Raw genomic sequence first — 27,809 nt, forward strand, 5'->3', positions numbered from 1 at the left:
AGCGCCCGGCAGCCGCGGGCGGTGGCGGCGCGCTGGGGAGGGAGCGCCGAGCGCGAGCCCTCCGAGCACGTGCGCCGCGCGTCGGGCCGCGCCCGCGTTCCAGCCCTGCCCTCCGAGGGTGGCCGCGGGAGTGAGGACGGGGCTTAGCTCTTCACGTTTTCCCCTTTTCAAAAAATCTGCGTTGTGCTCTGTGTCGCTAAGTTGCCTCAGAATGAGAATCCGGAGTCTTAAGTTGCCTCTTTTCTTGACTAGTACAAATAATCATCTCTTGGTCATTTGTTTTAATCCAATGGAATTATCCCTCTGTTGGGAGATGGGGAGCCAAGCCAGGAACTCACTCACGTGGGCCCGGCAGACAGCCCCTCACCCAGCCCCCCACCCAGCCCCCCACCGAGCTGCGTCTACAACTGCTTTTAATTTATGGAGAAATAGATCTTGGTGACCTTCTCTTAAAAAACAAGCAACAAACACCTGCTTTTCACCAAATTAGTCAGCAAATGGACTTGTTGCTGTGCCGCCGTGAGGTCTCTTTCTTGCTGCTCAGTACTGAGCCCAGGGCTGCACCCCTCACTGTTTCACAGACCTCAGACCCCAGATAACTTCATTTCCTTTAGTAGGTTAGGAAGTCCCCACTTCCCAGCCTATCGTGTGATTACTAAGGATCACTCTGTAGCAGAGCTCTTACCATGATAAGAATTAGTGGTGTGTACTAGGAAGACTGTTGAGCATGTCCTGTAGTGTACGGGAATACCAGAGGGCAGAACTACTGCTAGGAATCTGCACTAAACTATGAGCAGTGATGGGTTAAGAGAGATGGGTGACAATGTTGTCAGACACTTGGTACTCATATACTGTTCTGTAGAATGGGAACGTCTTTTTACAACTACTTAAAGATAATAATAAAAAAAGAAAAACTATGAGCAGTGTCTTTACACTACTTCATTTATGAAGATGATACACATTGATGTCACCAGGAGAGTAGGGAAAAGTTCTTTTCAGTTGACTTTCTTTAGGGGGTATAAAGGAACTCTCTTAGGGCTGGGAAGGTGACTCGGTGGTAGAGTGCTTGCCTTGCATGCTTGAGGCCTTGGGTTTGATTCCTCAGCACCACATAAGCAGAAAAGCTGGAAGTGGTGCTGTGCCTCAGGCTGTAGAGTGCAAAAGGAACTCTATAAAGAGTTTTTGTCAGTCATGGAGCCTGAACTTTGGGCCTGGGCACTGTCTCTCAGCTCTTCAGCTCAAGGCAAGTGCTCTATCACTTGAGCCACAGCGACACTTCCCATTTTCTGAGTGGTTTATTTGAGGTAAGAGTCTCACAGACTTTTCCTGCCAGGGCTGGCTTTGAACCATGATCCTTAAATCTCAGCCTCCTGAGTAGCTAGGATTTACAGGCATGACGAGCTCCCAGAATAAGTGGAATTATTTAAGTAACTTGTTGGAAACATTAGTTATGCAATGGGTTTCTGGTAACACCTCCAAGCTCATGGGCTGACAGTTAAACTTAGTTGCTTTGAGTTCAGTGGTAAGTTCTCATGGGAGGTTACTTCTTGGGATCCTGTAGACAGCTGGGGCAGTTGAAAAAGCCTCTCAAGTGGTGAGAATGGTAAAACATTTGATCAAATCTCTATAAAGCCTAAATGATAATTCATTTTAGATCGGCTTTAGGCTCACCTAGAAGTGTGACAAAGCTAGACGTGTAAAGGCCTTCATTTCTCTGAAACTGCGGCGTTTTATAGCCTTTTCTTCATTTTAATCTCTGTTATCCTGAGAGATGAAGGTATTTTAGCCCTGCTATATTGTTGGGGAAGTAGCCTCAGCCAGGTTACATAAGCTGTTTCAGATTTCACAGCTAGTTTAGTTTAGGTTAGAATGAGCATTTAAGGTTTGTTATTCTTCCCATGTGTCTCCAGTTACTTCTAGAATTGTGTTGATTTTTGTTTTTTCTGGCACAAAATGATCCAGGGAGATTCTTGGTTCAAAGTAGATTTTTAACTGATTTAAAAGGTCCTCATAGCCCCAGTGCCAAAATCTCAAAGTTCAAGGAATGATATATTTACTTAGAAAAGTTGTGGTTTTCAAATATTAACTGAGCAAGCCCTACACTAGATAGGCCAGTTAATCAAGGAGGTTGTCTTGGAGCTGCCCCTCGTTGGCTTTTTCCTCCCACTATCTTCCTGAGTTTTCAATGTCTTCTTCCTGATCCTCACAGTGTAGATCAGGTTTTCTTGAGGCAGAATAAAACCAAGAGCTACAGCTGAAGATTTCCGAAGCTGAGTCTTCTCTGTGTGAGGGCAGGCCTGCAGTGTTTTATAAGCTACGTGAAATGTTTTAAGATTTATGTGCATACTTAGGCTAGTGTTAAACTTGTTTGTTAAGAATGGGAAACTCATGAAAAGCACACTCTGTTAGTATTAAAACTTTGCTTGGTAGACAGATGAGAAAGGCCCAGTGTGTCTCAACAGGGGCAGTAAAATCTGGGAGAGTACATCTGCCTCTGTTAGCATGTCATGACAAAAGAGAACTCTGCCGCCTTCATAGAAGACCAGGAACTATATTATCTCTTCCAGGACTGGTATTGCACACTCTCCCAAACCCTCACCCTCTCTCTATCTTACCTTCCAAAACAAACATGCATCAGCCACTCCTCAAATCTAAGTCCTGGCTGCTTTGAGTGTCTAGAGTTCTTGGAAAATACCTCTAATTGGGTGCACAGCTCAGTGGTATTTGCCGGTCATGTGCAAGGTCCTGGGTTCACTCTGAAGCACTACCAGAACAAGCAAATGACAAAGAAAGAACATAATCTTAGAAAAATCATGGAAAGCAGGTAGTTAAGAATGGTTAAGTTCTAAAAATTGAAGATTCAGAGTTTATGTTGTTGTCTAGCAGAATTGTAAAACACAGTTTTAGAGAAAGAGATCAGGGCTGGGCATCATGGCACATGCCTATAATCCCAACACCGAAGAGTCTGAGGCAGGAGGATTATGAGTTTGGCCACCCAGGGCTACATAGTCTAATCCTGTCTCAAAGGAAAAAAATAATGGTGAGGATCAGTATATAGCATATATGTGCTAAGGATTATCCATCTCCACTTCCTCTCATTTCTTTTTTTATGGAGGTATTGGGCATATATATCAGGTCATTATGACAGATAGGACATGCCTTAGTCACACATTTCACCCCTCCCTCCCTTCCTCCCCTTCTTCCCTTCCTCCTTCCCTCCTCTCTTGAGATAAGATAGGTCTTGCTGTGTAACTCAAGCTGGCCTCCAATTTGCAATCCTTTTGTCTTACTCTCCCAAGTGCTAAGTCTACTTATACCACCATGCCCCACAATATGTGCTTTCCTTTCTTAAGGTGGAAAATGGGGGTTGAACAGCTGTATAGATAAACAGGCTTATTTCTTAGACCCAGAGAACATCCAAGATCATCACAGTGATGTCAGACTTGAGCAGGGTGCCAGCAGTGCCCTTTATAAGGGCACTTGATACAGCTGGGGAAAAGCACTTTACTAGAGATGGACTACTAAGGACTAAAAAGTGATAATCCTACAGTTCTTGAAGCACTGCAGTTAGTGATTAAAAGCAGAAATTCTGGAATCTGACTTTTGACAATTTATTGGAGCACTGTGTACCTCAGCTTTACTTCATTCAGATAAGAATAAGAACATTTATAGGGCTGTTGAAGATATTGAAGGATGATAATTCAGTAATCCAGATGAAGTGAGTCGCATAGTGAATTGCATATCTTCTAACCATGCGTTGTTGCTGTGGCTTTTACTATGACTATTTTCAGCATTGCTATGTACATTTTTGGATTTGTGTTTAAATTCATGTCCCACATAAGGTTTTGGATGGAGTCTGGAAACTGAACAGTGGTTTGAAAGCACTTGGTATGTTCTACCTTATTGTATGCCAGGACTTGATCCATACCACCAGGGTAGTAAAAAGTAGGCATGGCTACATTCTGGCTTCTATACAGATTGACAAGTTCTCTATTTTGACATGTACTTTCCTTGATGAAGCCATAGGTCCTCCTGGAACTGGGATTTAGGAGAGCTTGTTCTTGGAATAAGAACTAGTTTTACTGGTTTTATCTTGGGCAAGTAGCCTAACTCAGTGCTTCTCCCTAGAGTTCAGTTTTACCTTATTTTACCTCATTTTTGAGAATACATGTGTATATTTTTTTCATTGTAGTGACTGGGGTTACATTGGTGGGCAAAGGGACAAATGTACTGCTACACATTCTGCAAAGCACAGGCAGTCTCTACAACAAAGAGCTAATCCTTCCAAAATGTCAGTAGTGTAGAGGTTGAAAACCCTTGGCTTACTAGTCCAGTGTAGGTGTTTTATTTGGATATTCATCTTTGCTTCAACAGTTATTGCCAGGGAGTTTCAAGTAGTTTTATGGAAGAGTCTTTGAGAGTGAGTGCACTCTGGAGTAGAATGCGCATTTTTTGTTGTCAACAGTATGGTAAACTAGCATTTGCTTCATTCCCTCAAGGAATGCATTGCTGCAATTCAGAAGTCAGATAAACATATGCTGAAATCTCTGCCCTCTCAGCTTCTCTGCTGTGTGATTTGAGGCAAGTTTCACTTTATCAGTGAAAACCAAATCCCGATTTCATAGGATTTGGAGGAATAAACAGGATCTATCTATCTATCTATATAGATATATATATATATTGTATACATATACACACACACAGTATGTAGCATAGTACTAAATGATAACATTTTTATGTTTTGGGGGATAATGGAATTGAGTGGCACTTAGTAAAATGTGAGATTTGGAAAGAGAATAGAAAAGGAAATTGACTTTAAGAATTCAGAGATTAAAAAAAAGGAAGGACTCTTGCCTTTTCTTCAGAAAGGATGTAATCTCTGAGAGATAAATGCCTTGGGAGATGTTGCTTTGGGAGATCCTGTAGGAGAGGATTACAAGAAGCACTCAGGAAAGGAGGCAGTTAAGTTGTGTAAAATTAGTCTAGATCTCACCAAGAAGGAACTTTTTGTTTTGGTGCTGGTCCTGGGGTTTGGACTCAGGGCCTGGGCCCTGTCCCTGAACTTTCTTATTCAAGGCTAGTGCTCTACCACTTGAGCCACAGCTCTACTTCTGGCTTTTTGGACTTTCCTACATGGGCTGCCTTCAAATCATGATTCTCAGATCTCAGGCTCCTGCATAGCTAAGATTACAGGCATGTCACTGATGCCTGAAAATATTAGTTTCTTAATACTTTTCAATGTCTTACGACGTAAGCAATACATCCAGTCCAGTGCAAGGTGTCTGTTTTGTCATTGTAAGTGACTCCTGTGCCCTCTCAGCCTCCCTCCTAAAAATAAAGCAAACCAAATATATCTGGAGAGCTCCATGAGCCCTTAGTTGGTCCCCTCTACTACCACTGCAACCTATAGCATCCTGTGGCTTATCCTTAAGAGTGAAGGGTGTGACCTTTGTATGTGATGGGAGTTTGATGGGAAATTAGTCAACCCACTGTCTACTCTGTGCAGGGGAAGTGTTTCATAGTTCTGCTTGCTTTCCCATTAACAGATAATTCTCTCGCTTAGGAAATGGCTCTTGCTCATATTGGATCTTTGTAGCTAGTGATTTGAATAATGGGTTCATTTGTAGTTTTCTTTCTGACGGTACCTGCTACATTTGAACTAAATTGTGGAACCCTGTACTGCAATGTGACTTGAACCAGCAAATGGAGCCAATGCCAGTGCCCCTCTCTCCTGCAACTTGCCTCTCTGTGTATGGGCACCTGCAAATCTCTGGAGTGGTGAGGAGAACTCACACCTGGCTTGTCACAAGAGTGGTGGAGCCCTGGGAAGCATTGTTGCCATGGTGTTAATGGCATGCAGAGTGGCAGTCAGAATACATCTGGGAAACATATCACGCAGACTAAGTCCTGTGAGCGTTTGGGGGGCCTTCACTAGGTTAATGGTCAACCTCATTTCACTCTCCTGATTATACAGAAAAAGACGGTTATGTTGTACCTCCATGGCTGCAAAGTGTACCCATGTTATGCAGGCTGAGGGATATTGGCAGAAAGCGTATTCCAACAGAAAATCCTGAAAATGGGTAAAATCACATTTCTCTATAGAGTCAGAAGCCAAGAGTTTCATTTTAACGCCAAGTTGGAAGTCAGGCTAATAATAAAGTTAAAGAAAAATGAGGTAAATTCTAATTTAAAATGATACCAATGGTTACAGCTTTTGAGATCTGATAGATGAGTTCTTTCTGTTAGTACAATAAGCTTGCTTTGGGCTTGGATTTCTTATACCTGGTTTTGACTAAGTATGGTCAAGAAACAATCAAACAAATGTCAAAAAACAGCAACCCAAAATCCTTGTGTGTACAGTATACAGCTCAGTTGAAGGGTAGAAACTCTCAATCCTTTGTTATTGTCAGTGTTTAAATCATTGTGTGATCTTCTGGTGTTAACTTTGTGAAAATACAGTATGCCTCCCAAAATAGCAAATGGTGCCCCCAGAGCCAGTGTACCTAATTTAAGTGCTAGAGTGAAAACTTAAGATACGTTGAAAGGTGGCATGTCTTTAGCAGAAGTTAAGAAGTGCTATAGAAAAATGAACCAAACATTGTACCATGGTACAGTGCTCGACTCCATACATTCTGAGCATGCAGTTTTTCCTCAACAGTTGTGCTTGGAACCATATGCCTGTGGGTACCAAGGGTCTACAGTGTATTCCATCACTTGGTTTTCTCAGATGTGGATGAGACTAGAAATTACTATGTGCTTATGTGTTTGCAGGCTGCTTATATACTTACAAGGCCCTGAACAACAACTTTGGCAGTGTATGGTATCAAAATCTCATGTTCTGGACTGGGCTGAATCGACAAATCTAAAGATAAAAATAGATTTCTTGACATTTTTCTAGTGAGTGTACCACTAAAAGGCCCAAACTCATTCTAGACTGAGAAGATACTATGACATTTAAATCAAATGGAACAATATTTTCCATTACGTATTGTCACAAGTCTTTATGTTTACCATTGTTTTTGAACCATTTAAGCTTGGCATTTCATGAATTTTTTTTTTTTGTTATGGAGCCTGAACTCTGGGCCTGGGCGCTGTCCTTCAGTTCTTCAGCTCATGGCTAGTGCTCTACCATTTGAGCCACAGGGCCACTTTCGGCTTTTTCTGGTTATGTGGTGCTGAGGAATCAAACCCAGGGCCTCTTGCATGCGAGGCAAGCACTCTACCACTGAGCCACCTTCCCAGCCCAATTTCATGAATTTTTTAAAGATAGGATGTGCATATGCCCTTCTTTCTTCTGGTCTGTATTTCCCTGTGAACTGATTAGCTTCTAGCACAGATGTGATACGTGTGTCCTTGTAATGAATACATCACACAAAGCTATACAAAGTGAGTAGAGAGAGAGTGATATAGTGACTTTCAGGGTAGCATTATAATGTGGCTAAGGTTACTAACATGCTACTCTGAAAGGACATTTTTTATAGAGAAATTTAGAGAAATAAAACCTGGAGACTGGAGCAGGAGAGCAAGTTTGAGAGGTTAGCTTGGTTTGTTCACAGAGAAGTTACTCTGTCCAATTAGAGTAGCAGCAGATTTCTTCACATATCATGCTTATGTTAGGTCTGAGTGTTTGAAATCTGACTTAGAAAATGGGCTTGCCCTTATCAGTGAGCTGTGCTGAACCTGGTACAGGGCACACAGGAAGCCACACACAAAAAATATTCTGTTCCACACTTACTATGTATCCTTTTGTTTATAATTCAGCCTCCTCATACTGAAGCTGTGCTCTTGGGAGATACACTGATCATCAGATACAAGCAATATACTTGGCTTTGTTTTGCACAGCAAAGTATTCCATTGGCATTTTAATACCACCTTTAGTGTGATTAGCACGAACATTTTCTGATCATCATATTTATGAATTTGCAATAGTAAAGGCCAGTCTTGAGCGATGGTGAGTCTACCAAGAAGATATTGTCCTCCAAGGGCCAGCTGGCTTTCCCAGGATTGTTTGTCTTCATTATGAGCACACTTCTCTATCTGAATTGCAGCACAGTGTGATAACCAGTGGAATACTGTAATACAGTTATTTTTTAAAATTCCAATTTAAAAAATGTTGGGAAGAAAATGAATATCACTGAATGTTTATCCTGAAAATGTAGTGTTCCATTCTCATGTAAACACGAGTAAAGCAAACTAGATTACATTGTTGTAGTTACAATTACAAGGTAAACTAACTCCTACTTAGCTAGTTGCATATCCCGTAATTCCCATGTAAACTGCACAGTTACCAACTACACAAGTCCCTAATCAAAGCAATTTGAACCCAGAATTTGGTAGATTTTTAAAAAAAAATTTTAGTGTGGTAAAATAAAATTGCTAAGATTCTTAGAGATTTGTGGAGTATACTTTTTATTTGGATTTCTGAGAATAGATTTTCTAAAAATTCTTGGATATTTGGGTCCCAGAAGCTGTGGTATATGTTTAAAGCTTTTATAAGACCATCTTTTTAAGGTTATTATTCCACTGATGAAATGGCTTCCTGAATTTCTCTACTGTTGAATGTAAATGAATTTTGAACTCTTTGATAAGTATTGGTCTTGAGACCTGAGGATCCCCTCCTTAGATTGACTTTTAGGAGCAAATGCTCAAGACAATTAGGAACCTGATTCATTTGCTTTAATGTGTCCATGTAAAGGCCAAAGTTATGAAATTGAATCTTTCTAACCTTGAAACTAGCCATCAGCAGTCTATACCAAGGGAATGCCTTTTAGCTTCGGCAGAGCCACAGTGGAAAGAGATATGTCCAGTGGAAACCATGTATCCCCTGTGAGGCCCCCAGGGAAGAGGGTGAGGGATGGATTAGGGAAGTTCCATAGGGGATAAGTAGGGGACTATTCCCTGTAGGTTGAAGAATAGAAAAAATAAAGCAAGTATCCCGAGATCAGTCTTTCTAACACAGCATCTCTTCTTATTAGGCCTGGACTCTGATCTCTGCTAGACTGTTGCCATCAGAATGTTCCCCCAATCCCTTAATATTTAGGCTGCCATTGTGTTCAGATGAGATTATTAAGAATTTCTTTACCAGGATATCCAAATTGTGAGCTTGTGTAGAGTGTGTGTATGTGTGTGTGTGTGTGTGTGTGTGTGTGTGTGTGTGTGTCCATCCATGTGGTGTGAATTCAAAGTCTGGTGTTGTCCCTGAATTGTTTTAAGGCTAGAGCTCTACTACTTGAGCCACAGCTCTACTTCTGGAGTTTTTTGGGTGGTTAATTGGAAATTTCTTGCCTAGGCTGGCTTCCAACCACCATCCTCAGATCTTAGTCTCCTAAATTGCTAGGATTTCATGTGTGAGCCACTGGCACCTAACAGGATAGGAATTCTTATATTTTAAAGCTGCTAGTGGAATGAACAAAAGAACTAATAATACACATTGCTTCTCTGAGCACACATTCATTTTTGCAAAGCACAGAATATTTGTAGCAGTCTAAGTCCTTAGTAGGATAACTTCTGTTATATGGTTGCTGTCCAGAATAGTAGCCACAGGCCACATGCAGACATTTAAATTAATTAAAATTAAAAATCCCATTTCTTGGTTGCACTAACCACATTCTAGGTGATGGGTAACCACATGTGGCTAGTGGTTATTATATTGGGCATAATACTTGCATGCTCTCAGAAAGTTCCATTCAACTCGGTGTTATACTTTGGCTAAATAAGGGAATTTCTTTTCTAAATGAACTTTCTTATAAATAGGAGGAAGATAATTCATCCAGAAGTTCAGCTTAAAAGAAAATATTGTTATTGTTTTCATATGAAATGTTTTTCCACGTGCTCCTGTAGTAGGGGCTTAGTTGCCAGATTGTGAGCTTTGGGGAAGTGACCTTATCAATAGGTGAATCCCTTGATGGGTTCATAATATGATAGGAGGTGCTATAATGTTGGGCCTGAGGCCTACTTGGAGGAATTAGGTCCTTGAGGCTGGGATGGGAAAGATTGTCTTATCTCTTCCTGGTTTCTATGAGGTGACTAGCCACTACCACACATTCTTGCTGCTGTGAGGTTCTGCCTCAATACTGGGACACACAGACTCAAGTGACCACGGATGGAAACCACGAGCCAAAGTAAATCTTCCTCCTTTTAAGCTGTTTCTCTCTAGTATTTGTCAGTGACAGAAAGTCTGACTAACAGGTATCAAATCATTGCCTCCACTTTAAAGGAATTCTTACATAAATCCAAACACTTCACCTTTAACTCTGGCTCTTTCAGACCAAATGAAGGTATATTATTTTAGGTTTCTTCAAGTTTATATTTGAATCTTAGAGGGCTTGATGGTAACATTCTGTTCTTTTTTAAAAATTTTATTGTCAAAGTACATAGGGGCTACAATTACATAAGTAAGGTAGTGAGTACATTTCTTTCCTTTTTTTTTTTTTTTGGTTGGGCTTGAACTCTGGGCCTGAGTGCTGTCGTTCAGCTCTTCAGCTCAAGGCTAGCGCTCTACCACTTGAGCTGTAGTGCCACTTCTGGTTTTCTGGTGGTTTATTGGAGATAAGAGTTTCATGGAATTTCCTGCCCGGGCTGGCTTTGAAGCATGATCCTCAGATCTCAGCCTCCTGAGTAGGATTACAGGCATGAGCCACTGGTGCCCAGCAGTGAGTATATTTCTTGTCGAACTTATTACCCCCTCCCTTATTTTTCTTCCACTTTTTCTCCCTCCCCCCCCCCCAAGTTGTACAGATCATTTCGAACATATTGTCTTATGAGTGTTACTGTTGAATTGGTTCCCGCTTTGTCCTTTGTCTAACCATTTTGTTGTTCCCCTTCCCGTCCCTAATTCAGATAACTGTATATACCTTACCCAAGGTACCAAAATCAAATATCCCCTGTCACCAACAGGGGATAAACCATAGGGGGAAAATACCACAAAAGAAAAAATAAATCACATAGTACATTAAAGACAACAACAAAGGAAAAACCTCTTCTAACTGGCCAATAAGAGCCTCCACAGGGCAAGAGCAGAAAAGAGGAATCTACTTTTGTTTGTAATAGAAGAAGTTCAGTGAAGTAATTTCCTCAGGTGGTGGTGAAGCAGGAAGCTAAACGGGACACATTGAAGTAATCAACAGACTTGAGATTGAAAGTAACCAATAGATTAGCAATGCAGGCAGTCACAACCATTCCCAAGCTGCAATGACAAATGGAGGAGGCTGATAGTAGAGCTCCGGGCAGGAAAGAGCTGAAGCCACAGAAGAGAGAACCAAAATGTTGGCAGAAGTAAGGTGAGAAATGCTCCTGGCAGCTTGACCATTTCTCCTTCAGAAATGCAGTTAAGCTTTTTTTTTTTTTTGTGATACATAATTTGGAAGAAGTTAGATAATTTAAGGCCATGTAACCAAAATTCTTGCACTCCTTTCTATTTGTGGACACTGCTAAAGGGCTGGCAGGGAAAGGGAGTGTATCAGAAACCACATAGTAGTTTGCACAGGGAAAGTTTGACATAAAAATTATTAATTATATCCAGAGATTGGAGCTATGTTTAATAAGAACACAGAACTCTAGAAATAGCCATGATAGAGAACGAGAACAACCACCTCCTGTAGGACTGATATGATAGAGTACCTAAAGAAGAAACCAAAGTCCTGTGATCCAAGTCTTGATTTAGACCTTGTAGAGTGCATGGATGCCTTAGCAGACTGCATCAATACAAAATGATTGTGGTGCCACACCACTGGAACTTGCTAACAGCCAACCTTCTGTAGCTTATCCAACTATCCTTTGTAAGAAGTCAAGGAAAACCATCACAAGGAGAGATTTGCTGGAGGCATTCTACTTCCAAAGTGTTGAAGGCAGGTTCTAGAGAAACTGTACATGCAGGAGCTTGTTGAGTATGATACTAGTACCAGGAAGACAAATTTCCTGTCTTCCACAGTGTCTCTCCAGCTGACAGAACATCATGACGACTATCAAATGAAAAAAAATACCTAAAGGGCCTAGATCAGTTTTTGTCAGTCAGGCAATTAGAAGTGAATTTGTATCTGAAAGGTAATAATAAGTTAATAACTGACATGAACAATCCCTTCTTCCCAGGTTTTGTTTTGCTTAACCAGGCAATTTCATATAGTGCATATAATTTTGTGTGGGTTCTCCCCAGTGATACTTCATCATTTCCCTTAGATTTGAATATCTTGTGATTTTATTCCTGTGTCATCCATATAGTGAGTTCTCACCGAGGGACTGTTGAGGGTGAAATTTCTTAGGTTTTTTTTTTTTTTTTTTACTGTTGTTAAATCAGGAATTAGAGCTCATTTGTGAAATGTCATGAAGCTAGATGACAGTCCAGGTTTCTTGTTTAATGATATGAAGATACATAGCACAATTGAGTTATTTCATGTGAAATAATTCAGTTTGAAATTTCATCTCTTAAACTTGATATTTGACAACAAATTTGTCAATACTTTGTCTCAGATTATGACTTGATTTGTGCAAGGTAGGCTTTTTAGTTGATTTTGTGAGTACATTTCTTTACTGTTTTATGGGTTGAGATGATATGAGTACATTTCTTACTGCTTTCTGGATAGAGATGATAGCAGTTGAAGATTGATTTTCTTCCAGGTTGTTTTCCACATTCCACAGCTTTGAACTGCTGATTTCTTTGTATCATTTTGCTCCATAACCCCATACAATGCATAATTTATCATATTGTTTCCAATGTTAGAAAAACAGCTTTATTCTTGAACCCACGTTGATATTCAGTCTATATTGCCTTCTTTTTTCTATTTCAGGTCTTTTGTGTTGTATAGCTTCGTCACAACTTTCCTTGAAAGTTTAAACTTTTTAAGTATGTGTGTATGTATGTGTGTGTGGGAGGGATAATATAGATGTTAATATTTCTTATAAACTTTAAATTTTGTAGTTTTTGATTAGATTTTGTTGACAAACAATATACAACAGAAAGAGGTTGATATCCATAATCTTTCCGTCGATTAACTTTGATAAAAATAAGTAAACGCAATATTTGAATATTTACTTCTGAAGAGAAGTAAAGGCCAGGAAAGTAAATAGTTTTTGGGGGACAAGTTACTGTACTTTTCCAGCTCTTTGATTTTTTTATTTTTATTTTTATTAAAAAGATTAAGAAACAAAATGCTTAAATAAGGATACAGGTTGACCCATTGTAACAATGTGATGTACAAGACACTTTGTTGAAAACCAATTTTACAACTTCCAGGTGGGTGGGGGAGGGAGAACTTGATGTGGGGAGGGAAGGGGAAAAACAAAGGAGGAGGTAACAATGCTCAATAGGAAATGTACTCATTACCTTACTAATGTAACTGTAATCCCTCTGTACAGTATTTTTACAATAAAAGCATATATATGTATATAATAAAAAGATTAAGAAAGTAGTCTCCTAAAAAAGTGATCTTTCCTATTCCTGCATATCAGTGGCATATGTGGCAGCACAATATTCCATTAAATGGATGTACAATAATTAATTTCATCATTACCTTTTTTTCCAGATAGTTAATAGTTGTAACATTGTGTGTGTGTATGTGTGTGTGTGTGTGTGTGTGTGTGGCTATTAATTCATTATATTTCCTTTACAAACATCAGTGGCAAATCTTGGTGGCATACTTGCAGATTACAATTCTAATATCAGGAGTACTAGAGCCGACAATAAATGAATTTGAAAACTTCTTGACAAATATCACCAAATTGTACTCCAGAAAAGTCACTTTTATTTTAAATCAAGATGTGTATTTTATTTTGTCCATGATTTGTCCAGAATTAACTACACTTTTTAAAGGGTACAGTGATGTTTTGCTGTATGTATATGACATGTATTTGTAATAGTCAAATTCAGGTATCTGCCACGGCATGTATCAGTCCTTTTTGGTTAAGAACATTCAATAATTTTATTTTCTAGCTATTTTGAAATACTCAATACAATATTGTGAACCCCTTTCCCTCTGGCCCCCTTTAACATTGCCTATCTCTCTTTAAAATCTCTCTTTATCTTGTCTTGTTTATCTTTTATTCTGATTAAGGTTTGGCATCTTTGGTAGGTTTTTTTATCCATTAAACTAGTCTATAAATTGCCTTCAATTTTTATCTTTCCCCCTTTTCCTTTTTTTCTTCTCCAGGCATTCTTAATTTTATCATATTAATAGGTATGAGCACATTCTAACTTCGAGGAATGAATCTTACTTCATATGCATTGCAATTATTTTCCCCATGTTATCTTAAGGCTTTTGACTTTTATTAAAAATATTGCTTATACTTTTAGTGTCAGGAATATTAATCACAACCCTTTTAAAGAAATGAAAGAAGAGTGTGGGGTGAGAAAAGTTGACCCAACTTTTCTGCTGTTTTTGAATAGTTTTAGTTTGGGACTATAAGCTATCACTGTCGATCCCTGTACTTGTGGAGACCCTATATGATATTACTTAACTTAGTCTATACTTAAGGATTACTGGCCACTCTTTTTTTTTTTTTTTTTTTTGGGGGTCGGTCGTGGGGTTTGAACTCTGGGCTTGGGCGCTATATCCCTGTGCTATTCAGCTCAAGGTGAGCACTCTACCGCTTGAGCCACAGCACCACTTGTGGTTTTCTGGTGGTTAATTGGAGATAAGAGTCTCATGGACTTTTCTGCTCGGGCTGGCTTTGAACAGTGATCCTCAGATCTCAGCCTCCTCGGTAGGTAGGATTACAGGTGTGAGCCACCGGCGCCCGGCTTACTGGCCACTCTTTTGTGGTCTTTCCTACTGTTACCTCATCAGTTTATTGGCTCCTTTAAGGGCAGGTGAGTTTATGGACAGCCTTAACTATTAACATCAGAATTTAGTTACCTGGTAGCCAGAAGGAAGGTAATGCTTACTTGTTTCCTGAGTACCTGGAATTATGTAGGACTGTTAATAATATCCCATAAAAGGCAAACTATAGTGGTAGAATATATACCTGGCCTATCATGAGATTATTATTCCTTGAAAATGACAATAAATCTTAATATCTAATAAGATTAAAGCTTATTTTTCTTTCCATTTGACCTGAGCTAGGATGTCTATCTTAAGGAAGGAGGGAGGAAGAGAAGGAAGGAAAGAAAGAAGGAAAGGAGTAGGGGGGAGAAAGAAAAAAGATAAAGAACTTGAATGAAGATTCATTTTGGAATACTTCAAACCAACTGGACGCGTGTGTGCCTCACTTAAGTACATGTACCCCTATAACCCTGGAATCTGCAGAACTTCCATTTCTTACCTTGTAACTCCTATTCAGTTAGCTTTTAGACAATTGAGGTGAGTTCTTTTTTTTTGGGGGGGGGAGGGGGGTCTGGTTGTGGGGCCTGAACTCTGGGCCTGGGTGCTGTCCCTCAGCTCTTCAGCTCAAGGGTAGCGCTCTACCACTTGAGCCACAGCGCCACTTCCGGCTTTTTTTTCTTTTTTTTCTTTTTGCTTATGTGGTGCTGAGGAATCAAACCCAGGGCCTCATACATTGCAAGGCAAGCGCTCTACCACTGAGCCACCTTCCCAGCCCCAATTGAGGTGAGTTCTAAGATAACAGTATATTGTTTTGTCTCATTAATGTAATAAAACATTGAATATGTGAATAGTTCACTTGTACCCAATGTTGTCTGGTTAGACTTCTCTGTCTGTGTTCATGTCATTATCTGTCTAGACTGGCCAAACAGGTAATCAGGTCTGTATCCCTTATTGGATAGTCTTAGAAAAACTAGATTAAGAATGTCCAAATTCCTTCAAAAAACATTTGAGAGCATTTTAATTTACAATTAAGTTTACAAATGGCTTATGTAAAGAACAACTTAAACTAAAATCCAGGAAAATAGTAAACTAATTCCTTTCCCTCCCTTTTCTCTTAGCAGAATAGTTTGTTTGTTTGGTTTTTGTTGGTCATGGACCTGAACTCCAGGCCTCAGTGCTGTCCCTCAGCTCTTCAGCTCAAGGCTAGCACTCTATCACTTGAGCCACAGCTTCACTTCTGGCTTTTTCTGCTTATGTGGTGCTGAGGAATCAAACCCAGGGCATGTGTGCAAGACAAACATTCTACCACTAAGCCACCTTCCAAGTCCCAGCAGGATAGTTTTTTAAATAAATATTTTTTATTGTTATTATAAAGGTTGACGTACAGAAAGGTTACAGTTTCATAAGTCAGTTAATGAGTACATTTCTTTTTGGACAGTCTCACCCCTTCCTTCACTCTCCACCACTTTTTCCCTCCTGTCCCTGTCCACAAGTTGTATATAGTTTATTTTCAACACAGTAGGCACTGCTATTTCATTTGTTTCCCCTTTGTTCCTTCTTTATTTAAGTAGCACCATTGCAGATTTTAAAGATTGACAGACGATTCAAATAACCTGTCCTTCTATACTTTCATACATGTAGAAAACCTGTTAATAGTATACCATAAAAGGCTACACTATTGTGGTACCATATACCTGTCTTATCATATGGCATTACTATTCCTTGAAAGTGACAATAAATCTTAATAGCTAGTAAGATTAAGATCTCTTTTTCTTTCCATCTGACCTGAGCTGGAACATCTAATGGCTTTGTTTGGTCTTTATAGTTTCATGAAGGCAATTGGCTCAATTAATTTGAATTTACTGAAATGAAGGTCTACAGCAGGAAAAGTAGATTTGTTTTTGAGAAAGCTAATGATGAGCTTTGACTTCTATTTCTTTCTGGACAGTAGTATTCAGAAAAAGATAATTGGACTCAGAACATTAGAGAACCCGCCATTGTTGCTTTGCCAGTGATTGTGGCACTTATGAAGCAGCCATTTCAATGCACACTGATGAAATAATTGGTGAATGATGCCATTAATTAGGCTTTTGACCAGACAAATTTACTGTAGCTTGGTAATGGCAATTTTCTAAACAGTATGCTGGTGGGGGGTTGGGGGGAAGGTGATGGTTTAAATGTCTGCCAAAGGAAATCTTACAAAGGATAACTTGGGTCCAATAGTTTTGTATCACTTTAATACAACTTGCACCTTGAACTTTAGCTTATAAATCAAGTTGACTAAATAAGACTGATGAAATTCATTTGTGTATTTGTTTTTGACCTTTTGTATGGGAGGCTAAATGAATAAGACGGTGGAATCAACTTTGAAAAATGAGTTTCTGGAAGTAAATGCACTTAGGATTTGTTATGCTCAGGACTAGTCAGAGGGGAGGTCTTGCTGCTTTGAGAAAAACAAGTTGGCCTTGGAGAAACAAAGCAAATGAAAAATAGGATTCTAATAACAACTATGAAAATGTGAAATGTATACTTAAAGAACATTGCAGAAGCTTCTGCAAGGTGTAAGCTTCTGGTTAGATGGTGTAATGTTTTGGTTATTGACCTTTTGGAGGAATGTTGCATTCCTCCAAAGAATAGGAACACTTGAGAATCAATCAAACAGGATTTACAGTCAGTGGAAAATAGACTTTGCTGTGTTTGGCTCCCATTGCTGCCATTCATTGGTAAGTATACAAATGGAAATTTCTTGCTTCAAACATTGTTGGTTTTTTTTCGTTATTGTTGTTTTTGTTTGTTTGCTTTTGTTGAACTCTTGGCCTCACATTCTCGCTTGGCTTTTTCATTCAAGGCTGGTGCTCTACTACTTCTAGCTTTTTTGCTTAGTAATTGGAGGAAAGGGTCTCACAGATTTTTTTTCTGCCAGGGCTGCCTTTGAACAATGATCGTCATATGTCAACCTCCTGAGTCACTGTATTACAGATCCTACCTCCAAAGAATTTGAAAAATAAAAAATAAAAATTTGTTACATAGCAGTTAATCAGCAAACATGTTTTTCCTTTAAGATGTCTAGTATTGTGAAGATTAAGATGGTGGCCACTGGCAAATATTTTCAGGAACAAAGTGTGCATGGGGGCACAGGCCAATGTAGAAAGAGCAAGGTAGATTCTTACTGTATGTTATTAGAATCTGACCATTAGTGATTTCTTTCCATTACTGTCTCAAATGTCGCATAATTGACCCTGGCTTAGGTTGTATGTCTCAAGGCAAGGGCACAAATCCCATTGAGGTCAGTTATTAGGTAGAAGTGTTTATGTTGCAGCATTCGTGTTTCAGAGGTCTTCTGCCATTGGTCTGGTCACACATTAATTATCGCCATTGTAAGGCAGCTCAGTTGCTGGGCAGCGAAGTTGTAAAGTTGGTCACAATACACTGAGCTAGGCCTCTGGAGAGTTTCCTGCCCAGGTGCCCTCCGGCCTTGGTGTGGCCTAGAGGGAGTTTCGCTACATCAGTATTGGCCCTAAGATAGGATCTGAGAACTGTCTAGACTTCAGTTTGCCTGGTGAATTCTGCTCACTAAGTGCTACTGCACGTGTTTTTATACTTCTAGCTTTTCCCCTTCAAAATTAAAGCACTTTCCATGTTTCCTTTCTTACTAATAAGGTATTGTACATGTGAATGAAAACTAACAGAGAAGCATACTGAGTGGTGAGATCTGTATTGTACCTTGAATATATAATATGCTTGATCTACATAAGCCATGGTGCAGGTGTTTAATTGTTTTTAATGTGCAAAGACAGAAATCTGCACCACAGAATGGTGGAATAGTTTGTTTGAAGTCTTATAGTAAGCAACCAGAAGAGCTAGGACTTAAGTCTAGGCAGTCTGGCTCCAGAATCTCATGACTACCATACTGAATTTTTCTCTATGGACAGTTGTAGTGGACATAGTAAAACTGACATGCATATATTCACCTTCCCTCATGACTGGCAACCATGCTAGTACCTTGGTGTTCACAAATGCAGCTTCTTTTCTTGAACTTTGTGAGAAATCCTCTCCACCTGCCCATTTCTGCCCTCTAGGATCAAACATAATAAATTTAGTGTTTATCCAAATATACACATAGCACATTGTACATACATGGATAATCCATATGCATTTCTCAGATATCCTACTAATGTATGTGCATTATTCTATTAGGCACTTTTTTCACTGTGTATACTAAACGTATTTCCCTATGTGTCATTAGGTATAATCACTTAAGACATTTTGTAATTGACTTCATATAGGGTTTACTACTTCTGTAGGATGGCTGTTCATAAAATATTGTTTCAAGTTTCACCATCATTTTCAGTGGGTACATATATTTTATAGTATGAAAATATGACTGGATGGGAAGGTGGCTCAGTGGTAGAGTGCTTGCCTTGCATGCCTGAGGCTCTGGGTTCAATTCCTCAGCACCATATAAGCAGAAAAAGCCAGAAGTGACGCTGTGGCTCAAGTGGTAGAGTGCTAGCCTTGAGCTGAAGAGCTGAGGGACAGCACCCAGGCCCAGAGTTCAAACCCCATGACCACCAAAAAAAGAAAAAAGAAAAGAAAATATTATGATTTAATGAATCCCCTCTTTTAAAATTCAGATTATTAGAAGGTACAGGATGAACATTTCAAATCTCAGAATTTGAACACATCCTTATCTGGTTTCTTTCCATTTACAAAGTTTAGATGCTTATCCTGTTACAAAAATCTTCATTGAGGTACATTTTTCATAACATGAATCTTTTTCAGTGTGTGATTCAATATATATATGTTTTAATTTGCTGTCCGCATGACTCCGAATGGTGTCTCCTCCTCTCCTCCCCCCATTCACCATCCAGGGCCGCAGGAATACCAGGATGGGGGGAGTTGATGCAGTAATTTTTAGTAAGTATACTGAATTCTACATTCAGCACAAAAGCCAGTTTAAGTCAATGAACCAATTATATATATATATATATATATATATATATATATATATATATATAAAATACATACGTTACATATATATAAGGGGTTGCAATTTAGCTTGTCCATTGCATCTTGATCAAAATCACCCCTTAGACTTCCGTGGCTCCCAGAAGTCCTCCTTACTCTGTTAGTTAATCCTCACTCCAACTCAGCCCCAGCCAACCATTCATCTGCTTTCTGTCTTGTGATTTGCTTCTCTTAGATATTTCGTAAACCCTGTCACATTTTAAGAATTGTTATCCACGAGGTTTTGTTTTTTTTTCATTCTTCTGAATAATTTGGCCCAAATAATTTGGCTAGAATTGTTCATTCTATCAGTAGTATCTTGAATAATGATATTTGTATTTCTTCATTTCACAGAGCATTTTTACACAGACACAAACTGCTTCTGATTATAAGCCTTCCTCAGTAACACTTAACATGTTAAAAATGAACTGTTGCCAGGTGCTTGGTGGTTCATGCCTATCATTTTAGCTACTCAGGAGGCAAGGATCTGAGGATCTCAGTTCAAAGCCAGCCCTGGTAAGAAAGTACATGAGACTCTTATCTCCAATCAGCCAGCAGTAGGGTAGAAGCAGAGCTGTGGCATGAGTGTTAGAGTGCCAGCCTTGAGTGAAAAAGTTCAGAGATAGCTCCCAGTCTGAGTTCAAGCTCCAGTACTGGTGCACCTCCCCCCAAAAACTGTTAAATGATGTTCAGCTTAATTATTACTTGTATTTTGTTGAGGTGGTCTTGTGTCCACTTGGCAAATGCTACACTACTAAGCCACATCTATATAGCTCATTGGTATTTTTTTCAGGGATGCTTTCATTGTGACGGTTACTTCTGGCTGAATGTGCGAACTGAAAATGCATTGGTTTCAGAGAACACAGGTTATCAGGACAGAGCATGAACTTGCTAGAATCTTGCCCTGTGAGAAGTAACACGAAAACCTTCTTAGTGATAACATTCCACATCTGATTTTGATCTAGAGTATTAAATTACTTTGAAAAGTTACACAACTCATTTGGACTCTGTAGTTTCAAAACAATTAAAACTTTTAAATGATTTTTTTTTTGCTAGTAGACAGCATTTCAGATTAGAAAGCTATTCAAAAGTTTTTGAGGAGACTTTCATTTTAGTATTTAACAGTTTAATATCAGATGATATGTTCAGGTTTTGAAGTCCTCCAATCATTCCAACAACTAATTAGATTATACAGACTGGACATTTATAGATCTGCTTAGAGTCTAGTTTTATGTGTTCTGTTCTGGTTTCCATTGAATGTATATATGCATATTACTTTTTAATTGTCATTTCAAGAATAATTAGTTTTCTTCTGCTTTTTAAGAAGCTCAGAGAGGATAGAAAAATACCCAAACGGCCTGGCCCGCCTCTCTTCTTGTTGAGGAAAAAAATATGCAGGATGCTGTTGACTATATTTTAAAATGTTAACACACCAGTGTAAAGCTGGAGGATGGAAGAGAATGGAAAAATGTGTGCAGTAGCTCTTTGGCATGCATCTAGTAAACAAGAAGCAGCTCAGCATCATGTGCTGAAGGTGGACCAATAGGGTCAGCTCAATCCTGGGATGCCATTCCTCTTGGTGGTAGATTATATCAGCATCGGCCCTTGCTAGGTGCCCAAACTCATTTGTGTTTAGTGGCTTCTTTGTAAATCAGTAATTACCACACAGGGGAGAAAATGCTTTCTTTTAGGGGAAGTAACAGATTTATCTTGAATACCTTTGAAACTTGACAGGTTGCTTAGGTAACAGCAGCTGCATTTGTTCATTTTTGGCAAGTGGGAAAGACAGCTTCCTTGATTTGTGTCATCTAAAGAGGAAAGCAAAGCAATATATAGCAATGATGCTGTGAACACAAAAAAGCCCCCCTCAATTTGTAGATGGGCAAGAAGATGTCAACATCTAGAGACTGACATTTTGTTCTTCTGTTGACTTTTAAAAACGGATGTTCTCTTTCATGAAAAGGAAGTGATCTGTACACAGAAGTGCACACAGTTGAGATGTTGGTAAAAAATCAAGTAGCTGTATCTTCCCTGCCTCTTTCTTTTGGTTTGGTGTCATGACTGTCTCCTTTTTCTTCAATAGGTAGATTGGGCCAACTGTACTTTGTCTTATCTGTGCTCTTCAGCATCTTTCTTGCTTCATTGTGCCTGTTTATAATATGAGATTCCAGACCATCTTGAATTTGGGAATGGCAGTATGAATAGACACCTGTGAAAAGTAGCCTAATTGGTCCCTATAGGACACCCTACTCTGAGTGACCTCTCAGTTTAGAGGTGCAGCAAATCATTCTGAAAGGGATGTTAGTAAATATTTCAATTTGGGTCTCAAAATCTGGGTCTTAGGTAGTAATTTACTAGAAGCTAGTAGGTTAGGAGTATTCATAGAAGGAGAATGAAGAGACTTTTAATTTTACTCTACATTAATTTTGAACAAATTTAATAATATAAATTTGAATCTGGTGGTATGGGGAAATGAGCTCAGGACTTTGTGCCTGGCAGGCAGGCACTCAATATTGAAGGTACACCTTTAACCCCTTTTCCCTGGTTATTTTTCAGGTAGAGTCTCTCTCTATGCCTGGACTACTGCCCTTGTATTTGTGCTTTCTGTGTTGCTGGGGATTCCAAGAACCTGCCCCAAGCCATTGATTGAGGTGGTATCTGGTGAACTTCTTTTGCTCAAGCTGGACTCAAACCACCATTCCCTGATCTCTGCCTCCCAAGTAGCTAGATTTACAGGCTTGAGTCATCACACTTGGCTAATAATACAACTTTTATGTTCACATTTTGAGTTCTCAATACTTTCTGCATTCTCGAGAACCTGTTAAAGGGTGGAGCACTGATCTTCAAGTAATAGTGCATTTGTTCCATACATCTTTCTTTGTTACAGCCCTTGAGGTTGCTACTTTAGGGCACCATGGGGAGGTGGAGACCCATCTACTGTTAAGCTACTTTTAAAAAATTCTCTTTTTGAGAGAATTTTTGGGTGCAAAAATTGGAGAAGGGAAGAAGTACTGAAAACCAAAACCATTTGGGGAATGGAATAAGGTTGGTTGAGAAAGGACAAGCAGCCATGATTTGTGAGGAAACTGCTTTGTCTAGACTGTATTTAATGCCTTGCAAGTGTCTCATTTAATCCTGTGAAGCAGGGAGGTGGTACCTGTGTTTTTATAGCCAAGAAAAGTGCTTTGAAAACATTATTAGTTTCCCAAAGTCTCAGAGTTTAGTTCTATGTGGTAACTTATTTGCTACAAGACTAACCTGTTCTTTGCTATCCCTGATTCCAAAGTATTTCCCCACTTATAGCCCAGAAGTATTTCTTGGTCTACTCTTAAAGTATTACAACTTACAGATACTGATTTTCTGAAATACAAACATCCTAGGAAGAAAAATATAGTTGGTAGTGTGAATTTGCCTTGGCCTCTTCTCTCCTAGGCTTCAAGCTGAGAAATCCCCAACTTCAAGTAGAGGACTGTACCTGGAAAGAAAAGAGAACGGAGCCAGTTGTTAAGTGTGGGCCACTGGAAACAGAACGGGGAAATCTAAGGTACTTAGGCATACTCTTCAAGAGATGGCCACTGTGAGAGGGTAAGATTCTACCAAAGGCAAACATCCCCTGTTTATTTGTTACAGATTTACATGAAAGAAAGGAGAAAATGCAGTGAAAGGCTCCAGACCTTGGTTAGTTCTTACTGTCAGTATAGTTGAGACCTGTTGTTGGATGATTAGTTAATGGTAGAAATAGAAAATGATACCCCCCCCCCCCAAACATTAGAAATTGAATAATAATGTTTTCCATCTCTTAGGTAGTGTCAAGTTTTCCTTTGAACCCTGGTCCAGTGATTTGTGACTGTTGGCATTTTGTTCAGACCACAACTGCAGTCCTTCCTCTTCAGTATCTAGTTTTTTCATGTCTTTAAACTGGTACCCAAACATCAAAACTTTCAAAACATCTATTCCCAAATTCTTCTAAATTTTTAATGTCTCTTTTTCAAAATTTTTAAATTGTCTTCAATATTAATTTTATAACAATCTTTTTTGCAAAGTCTTTAAAAATATCCAGTTTAACTTTATAGAAATAGCAGCTCATATTCTTTCCATACTCGAATATCATTGACTCATTAATTAAATTAGGTAATGACAGAAACCTGCAGTAAACAGGTTTGGAAACAAATACAACTGTGTCTTGGTAAGCATTGCTCATGGCTGTGGGAGAGGAGGTGCTGAGCTTGTGTCAGCTAGTGCTAATGACAGGGAACAATTAGTCATACATGGGCCTCTGTGGTTCATGGAGGGAAGAACTGATCCAGGCTGAGGGGTGAGTAAAAATTGTTTGGTTGGGAGCGTTTAAGCTGTAGAACTGTTTTATACTTGCTTCTTATTGCTTATAGGAACTATATTAAATTAATCTCAGGGGCTCCATCAAAATATCTAACATAGTTTTTATTGTGAATTGTATCTTCAATTGTAAACATGCAGCATACTAATAACCACACTGCAGTAGCCACACATTAGTTCTGTTAACTACCTTAACAGAAAAGGGCAGGCTCCTTTATAAAGGTTGGGAAAGTGGCTTAGTAGTAGAGTGCTTGCCTTGCATGCATGAGGCCCTGAGTTCGATTCCTCAGCACCACATAAGCAAAAAGAAAAAAGCCAGAAGTGGCTCTGTGGCTCAAGTGGTAGAGCGCTAGCCTTGAGCTGAAGAGCTGAGGGACAGCGCCCAGGCCCAGAGTTCAGGCCCCATGACTGACAAAAAAAAAAAAAAAAGGAAAAGAGTTTTACCTAGTTCCAGTGGCTCATGCCTGTACTCCTAGCTACTTAATTTAAGAGGCAGTCACATCATTAAGGTCAGTATTTTGTTTTTGGTTTTTTTTTTTTTTGGTCGGCCATGGGCTTGAACCTTGGGCCTGGACACTATACCTGAGCTATTCAGTTCAAGATGAATGCTCTACCACTTGAGTCACAGCGACACTTCTGGTTTTCTGGTGATTAATTGGAGAAAAGTCCAGCCCAAGCTGGCTTTGTATCGTGATCTTCAGATCTCAGGCTCCTGAATAGCTAGGATTATAGGCGTGAGCCACTGGCTTCCGGCAAGGCCAAGTGTTTTTATGTTTTTACTGGTAAAAACACTGCTAAACAGTATGGTGTTGAATGAAAGCAAAAACCTGGGAAAAACCCAGCTTACAGTGGGTTTAACAACTTAAAAGATAGAAGTCAAGGTTGACTTGTTTTAAGTTAGGCAATTAAAAGGAAGCTCTTTAAAGAAGTATGTTCTTTATTATTATTTATTTTGGTTACTTTTCTTTAACATAACCAAAGATGTATTTTTATTTCTTTCTCGTGATAGCTTACATAAGAATTTGTCCAAACATGTTCAGTGATGGTAGAAAACTCAACGATATTGACAGTTAATAATATGAATGCAAAATAGCATTTCCAACTGGGTGTGAATCTTGAACAAGGCTGGAGAATTCTGCTTTGTCTTTTTTCATAAAATATGGTACAGATTGCATGATTGTTTCAGGGGAATGCTATTTACCCCACTTTGACTTTCACATTCCCAGGGTAGGAATGCATATAACTGGTGATGGAGATTTTGCTTTAGGCTGTTTGAAAAAACAGAAACTTAAGGTGCCTGTACCCTGGATCTTCAGATTTAATCTATTTGCTAGATTTAGGCTGACAGTTAGCTTAGAGGTGACCAAAGCAAAATTCAAACATCGCAGATCAAGCCAGGCAGTGGTGGCACACACTTCTACATGCAGCACTTAGGAGGCAGAGGTCAGAGAATGTTAAGTTTGAGCCCTGGATAAAGTATACAATAAGACCCTGCCTCAAAATAAAGTCCAACAAGATTCAGATTACCCATAGATAGGAACTGGCCTGTTTCTAAGAAAAGCAAACTCGTTTTAAAAACTCAAAAGTAAAGTATACCATATATAATTTTTCCCATGAGCCTTGGCTTTTCTAGATGTCTTTTATGGTATCCATAGAGACAAGAGGAAAGGTCAGGAGTCTAAATGTTTGGCTACGAGTGCCTTGCTCTAGGCATAAGAACTGAGCAATCAGTGTCCCTAGGATATATAAGATAAAAGGGAGTTTATCGGATGCGCAGGGTTTTTTTTCTTCTTCTTTTTTCTAGCATAGCAGTTTGAATTCAGGACCTTCCTGCCAACAAAGTTTTAAAGTCATCTAGCTCAGCCAAAGCTGCTCTTACTTGAATCTCATTTGTCCACATTTACTAACCGGTCTTTCACCTTTTTTGAGAGTCGAGTAAGAGAAAAGGCTCACAGGCTCTGTAAATAACCCTAGTCATTGTCCTCAGAATTCAGTGATTTCATCAATGCACTTAATCAATGGGGTACCAGTTCAGCAACCTAATGGAATTCCTAAGAATAGTGTCTCTTTCCTGACCTGCCTCCTTATCTGCTATTGTGGTATTTCTCAGATACTTCCTACCTGTCTTGTCCGCTTCTAGATCTAGAAAAGAAATATGGAGTCAGGAAACACAGGATAAATAAGCAAAGACAAACTATAGATCGATGTCTGTTTTCTCATTAAATGACATAGAATGGCTAGAGCTCTTTGCTTTTTACTATCAGTCTGATATAAGGCATTATAATAGATATCAGGATTCGATCTTTTTGCTTTTCTTTTCTCTGCTATTGTTCATTTGACCTGGTTTCTTTTCTTAGAGAAACCAGCCATAGGCTAGTGGGCAAAAGCCCTAGGGGCTGTGAGAGGAGCATGGTCAGGTTTGGGCTCTAGTAGTTCAAGGAATATTGTGTCAGTGGTCTGGTGAGAAGGTGATGATCTCCACCCATGTTGATGACACCTGAGGTAGTAGAAAGAGCTGAGGATGGTGGCTCCTTGGCTTAGTGGTTGTGTGAAGTCATCAGACCTATTGTTTGATTGCATCCATATCCATCTTAAGTTCTTTGCTTTTGATTTTTTTTATTTTTCTAGTTGCCTTAAGTTTGTGTATATGTATTACTTTTTTAGACAATGGGATATATACCAGATTAAGTTGAACTATTTCATTAAGCAGTTTAAAATAAAGAGTGAAATGATCATCATATCCTTATCATTCAGTATCACACCCAGTTTTCTGTGATTCTTGTTCTTTCATTCCCCTAGTTGGTTCTGGAGAGGACACTGTTTTAAAGCAGATATATCTTACCATTATAGTATTTTGTTCCAATACTCCAGTACTTTAGTCTCCTGTTTGTTTTGCAATTATTCTTGTTGACTTGCATTTTCCTTGGTTTTGAATAACACCTGGAGTGTGTGTTGGTGGTACTATACAGGTACACCCTTCTAGTGGCCTTACCTTTGTGTGGTCCTGGATGGACTTGTCCTCACAGACTCTGAGGGTCACTCTCCTAGTTGGTATTCACTTCTCAGTTACTTGTAGAATCCAGAAGTGTGACTGCTGCCTCTCTCTCTGAAGGCATTACATGAAAGCATTTATTGAATGATGCTGTGTTCAGAAGGGGTAGGCTCAAATCTAAGTCCTAATGACTTGTGTTAATTTAGTAAACTCATGAAATCATGGCTTTGTTGGGGACAGGTTGCTCATGCCAGTAATCGTAGCTCCTCAGGAGGCTGACACCTGGAGAATTACAGTTGGAAACCACCCCTAGCAGAACAGTCCAGTAGACTCCATCTCCAAAGTGACCAGCAAAAGTGGCTCAAGTGACAGCCATTACTGCTAGTCATTAGTAGGCAAGCCTAGTAAAAGTGTGAGGCCCTGAGTTCAAGCCCCAGTACCAGCCAAAAATAACAAAAAAGAGCCCCTGGGGGAGAGTAAGAGTACAAAGACACGGTAAGGGATTAAATGTACTCAGTACCTGACTCATTTAATTGTACACCACCTTTATAATAACAGTAAAGTAAAATTTTAAAAAGCCATGGCTTTGAATAACAAAACTCTAGATAAAGGATACCACTAGATCCCATATTGTTTTTCTAATTACCTTGACAAATAACTATTCATATGGTCAGATGTTGGTGGCTCATGCCTGTAATCCTGTGTTCTCAAGAGACTGAGAT

At 39.3% G+C, this 27,809-nt stretch overlaps 1 protein-coding gene across 4 annotated transcripts in view; it reads left to right on the plus strand.

Moving 5' to 3' along the window:
* Nucleotides 1–27,809, plus strand: part of Sgms1 (sphingomyelin synthase 1) — a 250,449-nt gene that overhangs the window by 152,035 nt on the left and 70,605 nt on the right. Inside the window, exon 6 of one of the 4 annotated variants that reach the window (XM_042689214.1) lies at nt 23,193–23,304. The exons of the other annotated variants lie outside the window; for them this stretch is intronic. The gene's annotated coding sequence lies outside the window, so the exon portion shown is untranslated. The remainder of the gene's footprint in view (nt 1–23,192; nt 23,305–27,809) is intronic. 4 annotated transcript variants of the gene reach the window in all.

Source organism: Dipodomys spectabilis, unplaced genomic scaffold, assembly GCF_019054845.1.
Source record: "Dipodomys spectabilis isolate Male_0828 unplaced genomic scaffold, ASM1905484v1 ptg000125l, whole genome shotgun sequence".
NCBI lineage: Eukaryota > Metazoa > Chordata > Mammalia > Rodentia > Heteromyidae > Dipodomys > Dipodomys spectabilis.